The sequence below is a fragment of the Cryptomeria japonica genome, chromosome 4 (genome assembly GCF_030272615.1).
Source record: "Cryptomeria japonica chromosome 4, Sugi_1.0, whole genome shotgun sequence".
NCBI lineage: Eukaryota > Viridiplantae > Streptophyta > Pinopsida > Cupressales > Cupressaceae > Cryptomeria > Cryptomeria japonica.
This window is the reverse complement of record NC_081408.1, coordinates 41,572,648-41,581,050: the sequence shown is the minus strand read 5'-3', so window position 1 is coordinate 41,581,050 and position 8,403 is coordinate 41,572,648.

The following is an 8,403-nucleotide window of genomic DNA, read 5'->3' as shown; positions in this document are numbered from 1 at the left end:
AGAAAGATAAGAATACAATCAATGATCCAAAATAAAAAGGATAATCATCATCCTTAGTTAATTCAATATTTCTCAACACTTGTTGTCTCAATAACCCACACAAATTGTAGTTCATTCATGTCTTAACCATATGATAAGCAACATATACCGCAATAGCATATGTAGAACCTTCTCTATTCTAAAAGTAAATCCTATAAGTAAAACCCATAGCAACATATCTTACCAAAGGGTTGTAATAGTGTCAATTTATAGAGCTCTTTGACTTCTAGTTACACCTACCAGAGCTTCAACTTCTTTGTTTCTTACTGACTTCCTCGTAGGTACGGTTCCATCTGAACAAAGACCTATGACAACCTTTAAATATTCCTTTGTAATCTAATATGATTTATCCAACCAAATTCAATCATCATGAATTCTTCTTAATACAATTTTAACCAATTCTTCATCAATTATCATCGAAATTTCACTCCAAATATCCAAACCCTTGTGTCCTAACTTGGCGATCGACTGTAAATTTTCCCTAGAAAGGGAATCTTCAAAATTCTTTATTTTCACATTGTCATATTCATCAATATTTACATCAATAAACTTTTATATATCTTCAAGACATACCACCCTGGCCAGTAGTGACAAAAAATGCACCAACTGAAACATCTCTTATTGGCTCTTTCATAAATTTTTGAACTCAAGTTGGGATTCATCTTCATGTAAGGAAGTTAAGTAGCAGAACAACTTCCTGCACTAACCTTGAGAGGAGAGTAATGCAAAAACTTTTACAAATATTCACAATAGTTACATAAAATAGAAATAGATATAATAACATTCAAACCATAACATAGTGATTTACGTGGGAAAACCCTTTCGGGAGAAAAAATTGCACACTCCAAAAGCCACCCAATATATTATTTAGCAATCAAAACAAATTACAATATACTTTCAGAGTAATCTCTTTGTAGGAGTACCACTAATCCAAGATTCAAAGGTAACTCAATAGCCATAAGACTCTTACACACAACCTCTATCTCACGCACCTCATATATAAGAGATACAATACAAGAAATCGTCAAACGGTATTATAAAACCATGGGCTAAAACCACCCAATAAGGTGTAGCCAACCTTATCTCCCTTCTAGATTCCCTATGATTTTTTACAACACACATCAACACGTGTCCCTCCCTTTTACAACTCATTTATGTGTCTGATACAAATTATATTTCCTATTTCAAGAGTACAAATTTTTGGAAGCCTTAACTTGTGAACCGTGTGTCTGATTGATGAATCGTTCAAAGCGTCAGAAAGCTTGTGAAGTGATCTATTGCCTCGTAAGCCACTATGCCAATTACACCCACTTTTTAGGGCATTTTAGGGCCTCTAAAGTCCTCAAAATCAAATTTAAACCTTTCATTACACCCCTCCAAAATGGAAAATTTAATATCTTCAAAACTAGTTGTGATCTGGCAATGTAACTTTACCGCAATGTTTATCTATCCAACTAGAAGCTTCGGGGAGAATTTTGCACCATTTAGTGCTCAAATGAAAACTTACTATAAATAGTAACCTTATGTAAATGCAAGGTTGAGACACCATTTTACCAACAAAACTCCTTGTCAAACACCTTGCAAGAGCAAAGGGGGTATCAACACAATGAATCAATTGCGAGGGGCCATGAGGCCCATAGACTCTGAACACCATCTGAACTTTTTTATGCTAATAGATTTAGTTAAAGAATCTACAACATTCATCAAAGTTTCTACCTTAGCGAGCTTCACCCTATCATCTTTGACCATATCTCTGACAAAATGATACTGAACATCAATGTGCTTGGTCCGGGCATGAAATGTCAAGTTCTTAGCTAGGAAGATCGCACTCTGACTGTCACAATAAATTGTCATTGCTCTTTATTTTATTCCAATATTTGAACATAGTCTCTTAAGCAAAATGGCTTCTTTACAAGCATGAGTAGATTTCATATACTTTTCTTCAATAGCGGACAAAGCAACCACATCCTATCGCTTACTCATCTAACTAATTGCACCACCAAATAAAGTAAATACATAAGCACCGGTGGATCTTCTGCTATCAATATCACCTGCCCAATCTAAATCCACATAACCATGGATATCAAGGGAAATCACATCTCTAAATAAATTGCCATGATAAAACAAAGAATACTCTGAGGTACCCTTCAACTATTTGAAGACTCTTTTGACTATATCCCAATGAACTCTACCAAGATTAGACATATATCTATATAGAACTCCCACTTCCTAGGCAATGTTTGGTCTAGTACATACCATAGCATACATCAAACTTCCAACTGCACTTTGGTAAGGCACTTTTCTCATGTCTTCCATCTCCTATGGGGATGTAGGACAATCTACAGCAGATAATTTCGTTCCAACTATAAAAGGAACACACAATGGTCTACAATATTGTATGTTGAACCTCTGTAATACTAAATTCACATACTTACTATCACCTAGCCATATCTTTTTTATCACTCTATCTCTTTTAATTTCCATCCCAACAATGTGTTTCACTGCACCAAGATCTTTCATTTCAAATTTAGCAGTGAGCTGAGAATTTAGTTCTAAAATCATACCTTTTTCTTTACCAATGAAAAACATATCATCAACAAACAATGCAATGTATGGGAAATGATCATCATTAGTTTTATTATAAACACAATGATTTGATTTAGAACACTCAAATCCCAAACTCAACACATATGTATCAAATTTATGGTACCACATCCTAGGACTCTATTTGAGGCCATATAGGGATTTCTTTAATTTATAGACCAAATTACTTTTACCTTTCACCACATAGTGCTCTGGTTGTGTCATATAAATATCCTCCTCCAAATCACCATGAAGGAAAGAAGTTTTCACATCCATTTTCTCAACTTATAAATCATAAGCAGCAGCAATAGAAAGCAAAAATCTAATGGATGTTATTTTGGCAATAGGAGAAAATATCTCACCATAATCAACACCCTCAACTTGAGAGTATCCTTTTGCAACCAACCTTGTTTTATACTTCTCAACGCTTCCATCTAAACTAATCTTTTTCTTGAACTCCCATTTGCAACCAACAGACTTCCGTCCTTCAGGCAATGGTAGAAGATCTGATGTATCATTCTTTTTCAAAGCTGCCATTTCTTCTTCCATAGCAATGTTCCAGGATTCTACAGCATTCATACCTAATGCGTCTTCTATAGATTAGTTTGTCCACATTAGTATTCAAATCAAAAATACATCTCCAATCATCAGGTGAATACCTTTCAAGCGGTTATCTATGTCTTGTAGACCTTCGACCAAGCTGAGTTGGAGGTTCTTCCTCCTCTTCTAAAGATTCAAAGCTAGACAAGCTCTCCTCAACTTCTTGCCTATATAGGGGTCTATTGAAATGTGGTGACTGGTCAGCAAAGTACTGTACACTCAGCACGTATCCTTTTTGGGGTCCTGATCAGCAAGTATTGTACACTCAGCAAAGTACTATACACTTTTTATTGATGAAAACCGACATTGTAATAAAACCCTAAAAAGGCCGACTTTGTTTTTGTAAGGAAGTTAAGTAGCGGAAACAACTTCCTACACTAACCTTGAGAGGAGGGTAATGCAAAAATTTTTCAGATCATTACAACAGTTACAGAAAATAGAAATAGATATAATAGCATTCATACCACAACACAGTGATTTACGTGGGGAAAACCCTTTCGGGAGAAAAACCCCACCCTCCAAAAGCAGCTCAATATTTTATTCAGCAATCAAAAACAGATTACAAAATACTTGCAGAGCAAGCTCTTCGCAGGAGTACCATTAATCAGAGATTCAGAGGCAACTCAATAGCCATAAGACTCTTACACACAACCTCTATCTCACACACCTCATAAATAGGAGATACAATACAGGAAACCGTCAAACGGTATTACAAAACCATGGGCTAAAACCACCCAATAAGGTGTAGCCGACCTTATCTCCCTTCTAGATGCCCTATGACATGTTAAAGCACACATCAACACGTGTTGCTCCCTTTTACAGCTCATTTATGTATCCGATACAAATTATTTTTCCTATTTCAGGAGTACAAACTTCCGGAGGCCATAACTTGAGAACCGGGTGTCCGATTGACGAACCGTTTGAAGCGCCGGAAAGCTCGCGAAGTGCTCTATCACCTCGATACCCACTTCGCCAGTTACGGCCACTTTTTAGGGCATTTCAGAGCCTCTAAAGTCCCCAAAATTAAGTTTAAATATTTTATTGCACCCCTCCAAGACGAAAACATTAATATCTTCAAAACTAGCTGTGACCTTGCAACGCAACTTTACCGGAATGCTTATCTAGCCAACCAGAAGCTTCAGGGAGAGTTTCGCACCATTTCGTGCTCAAATGAAAACTTACTATAAATAGTAACCTCGCATAAATGCAAGGTTGAGACACCATTTTTCCCAATAGTTTTTACCTTTAAAATGCATGTTATAAGCGGCTGGTATACTTAAGGCATTGTAAGGTTGATATACTATTTTCTTTTGGATAATAAAAAAGATTGGATGGTTGTGTATGGTGGACGTAACCCATTCTGGGTGAACCACGTTAAATCTTTGTGTTATCTGTGTCCTATTTTATTTCTTTATATTTTGTATTTAAATCTACATATAATTATTAGTTCATATTTGCTTCAGATCTGCTTGAAACACTAACAATTGGTATCAGAGCGAGGTTTTTTGTAAATTGGCAAGACTTTCAGATTTGAGTGGGAGCAAATGGAGGATTCCAAATTCAAGGTCGAAAAGTTTAACGGCCAGAATTATCAATTATCGAAAATGCAGATGGAGGATTACCTGTATCAAAAGAATTTGTGGCGGTCATTGGAAGGAAAGGCAAAGAAAGCGACCACAATGTCAGATGAAGAGTGGGACATTTTAGATAGAAAGGCACTAGGATCCATTCGATTGTGCCTTGCACCGTCTGTACCATTCAATATAACAGAAGCAAAAATGACTGTAGATTTGATGGTGACATTGGCTAAGTTGTATGAGAAACCCTCAGCTCCGAATAAGGTATTTCTTATGAAGGGTTTGTTTAATTTAAAAATAAGTGAGGGAGGATCTGTAGCGAAGCACTTAAATGAATTAATACTGTAGTTAGGAATCTGGAAATCATCAAAGCAAGTAGATATTTAAGCTAGCTCAATCACAAAAACTCAATTGCAATGATAAGAAAACCTACAAACATTCAATAGAGATATGAAAATAAAACATTCAATTCAAATGCAAACTATCACAAATGTGAATGTCTCCTCCATGATTCTCCATTGTCCTTCTTTCTCCTTCAAATTGCTTTGTTTTGTGGATCTCACCTATAAGTGCATAAGCATGATATTATGAAAGCAAGATTGACAAGACAACAGCGTAAGGATACTAGAAGCGTGATTGATTCGGGGATGAAGAAACTCATCCAATTTATAGATAAATTGGACAAAAGACAAGATTAGCATGAAATTTATTCGAATGGAAATTCAAATCTAGAATAGCAAAATTATGACAAGTGTATGACAAATTGCTATGCAAGGATTTATGACAATTTATGACAAATTGCTATGCAAGGATTATGACAAGAATTTGAAATAGAAATAGACATTTAGGAATTTTAGGAGAAATTAGAAAATTAGGTTAGAAATAATGACTTGGAAATTAGGAAATTGATGCAAATTAGGTAAATTAATTAATAATTTTTCATTCATTAATTAATTTACAAAAAGAGGAGGAATTAATTAGCCAATTAAATAAACATTTAATTGTGACAAGAAGACTTAGGATAGATAAATAAATCATTTAACCTAGAGAGAAAATGACAAACAAGATTAAATGAATAAATCATAAAACCCTAGAAGATGAATTAGAAATGCAAGGATGACAATTAGGTCTTGATGTAGGATCGATTTGATCATGATTCTGACTTGATAAAAGACCAATGCTGATAAATGATTTGATTGTTAAATGCGCCAATTGACGAGGAACAATAACTAATTGATCCAAATTGACATGATTGAGAAGGACGATGATCGATGACAAATCAATCGCAAAACTGACGAGATTGACAAGAGGACAAGGATCGATATCGAATCAATTGCAAGATGACAAGATTGAAAAGGACAACGATCAATGAGAAATCGATCGCAAAATGACAAGATTGAAAAGGACAACAATCAATGAGAAATCGATCACAAAATGACAAGATTGATGACAAATTGATCACAAAATGACAAGATTGACTAGAGGACAAAACCCTAATTCTATCATCAATTAGGATTGATGATGTCCAAAATGAAATCGAATTGATGATGTCAAAATATGACAAATGAGCACGCACATTGATGCGACAGGATAAAAACAACCAAAAATCATGACTGAAGATTGTTATCAACAAGACCAAATTCGAAAGCGAGATAAATGAAGAATGTAGAAGAAGAACTTGATGTTCGCAAATGATAAACACCAAGTGCGCAACATAGAAGAAATGTTAATGCGATGCAAAAACCCTAAAATAAGGCAATGCGCAAATGTTAAAGTATGACTTCACAAGCGTTGACCATTTTTAGACGTCTACAAATACAATTATCAGTCAATTGTCTTCAGTAAAAATTACTTTTGCAGAAGAGGTTAGGGCTCTCTTGGTTTTATGTTCTTTGCCAGAAAGCTAAAATAGCTTGGTTATGGCTGTAAGTAACTCTGTCTCTGGTAAAAATACTTTGGTATTTGATGATATTGTTGGTGTTATCCTAAGCAAGGAAATGCGAACGAAATGCACAGGTGAGACTTCAACATCTTTAAGTAGTGTTTTGAAAGTGGAGAATAGAGGAAGATCAAAGGAAAGAGGAAAAGGCCCTTGGAATGAGAAGCCACAAGGGAAGTCAAAGAAAGGACGCTCTCAATCTAGAGGAAAGAAAGATTGATGGTAATGCGGAAAGCCTGGTCATCTAAAGAAAGACTGTTGGTCTCGACAAAACAAAGAAGGAGAGAAAAATGAAAATGACAGTAAGGAAGCTAATATTGTAAGTAATACTTTACAAGATGCTTTAATCTTATGTTTGGATAATGTTAATGATTCCTGGGTAATAGATTATGGGGCTTCATTTCATGCTACACCCCATAGAAAATATTTTCTACATTATGTTCAAGGTGATTTTGGACAGGTATATTTGGGTGATGATGAGCCCTGTCAAATTGTTGGAAAAGGAAAGATAAAGATCAAGTTGCAGAATGGAAATGACTGTTTTCTGCAGGTGGTAAGACATGTTCCTAATTTAAGAAGAAATTTAATTTTTGCAGGGCAACTAGGTAGTGAAGGTTGCATAGTTACTTTCTCAGACAGTATCTGGAAGGTCACTAAAGGATCATTAGTAGTAGCTAAAGGTGAGAAGGTAGGCACATTATATCTGTGTACTGGTAACACTTACTCTACCTTAGCTACTATAGATAAAGTTACTGCAAGGACAACAACAATAGATGTTGCAAGAACAAATTTGATAATGTGGCACCATAGGCTTGGGCACATGAGTGAGAAAGGGATGAAAACCCTTCACTCCAAAAATCTATTGCCAGGACTAAAGAAGATTGATTTAGAGTTCTGTGAAAACTGTGTTTATGGCAAACAGAAAAGAGTCAGATTTCTCAAGGTTGGGAAAGAGAAGAAGAGTGAGAAGTTAGAGCCTGTGCATTCAGATGTATGGGGACATCTGAATGTAGCTCAGGTACCACTTCATCCGAACTGTTTTGGAGGAGCGTCAGTTATGGCTTGACAAGATTCACACAAGTGAGAATCCTGTTGATATGTTCACGAAGGCAGTTCCACAGGAGAAGCTGATTTCTTCATCAGTTTTTTGTTGGTCTTCTTGATTGATAATTATGGAATTTATACCAGTCAATTCCTAGTGTTTTATCCAGCAGATGTTGCATGTACAGTGGTGTCGTGTAGTATCAGTCTCCAAGTGGGAGATTGTTGAAATGTGGCGACTGATCAACAAAGTATTGTACACTTAGCACGTATCCTTGTCAGGGTTCGAGGTTGGGCCGAGCCCTGGGCAGGAGTTCAGGGGTGGCACCCCCCAAGGAAAGCGGGAGTTCGAGGACGGGAGCCCCCGAGAAAAAAAAAATTGGGTTTTTTTTTTTTGTTGTTGATGAAAACCGACATTGTAATAAAACCCTAAAAAGGCTAACTTTTTTTTTGCCCTAAAAATGCATTTTATAAGTAGTTGGGATGCTTAAGGCATTGTAAGGTTGATGTACTATTTTTTGCTGGATAATAAAAAAGATTGGACGGCTGTGTATGGTGGACATAACCCATTCTGGGTGAACCATGTTAAATCTTTGTGTTATCTGTGTCCTATTTTATTTCTTT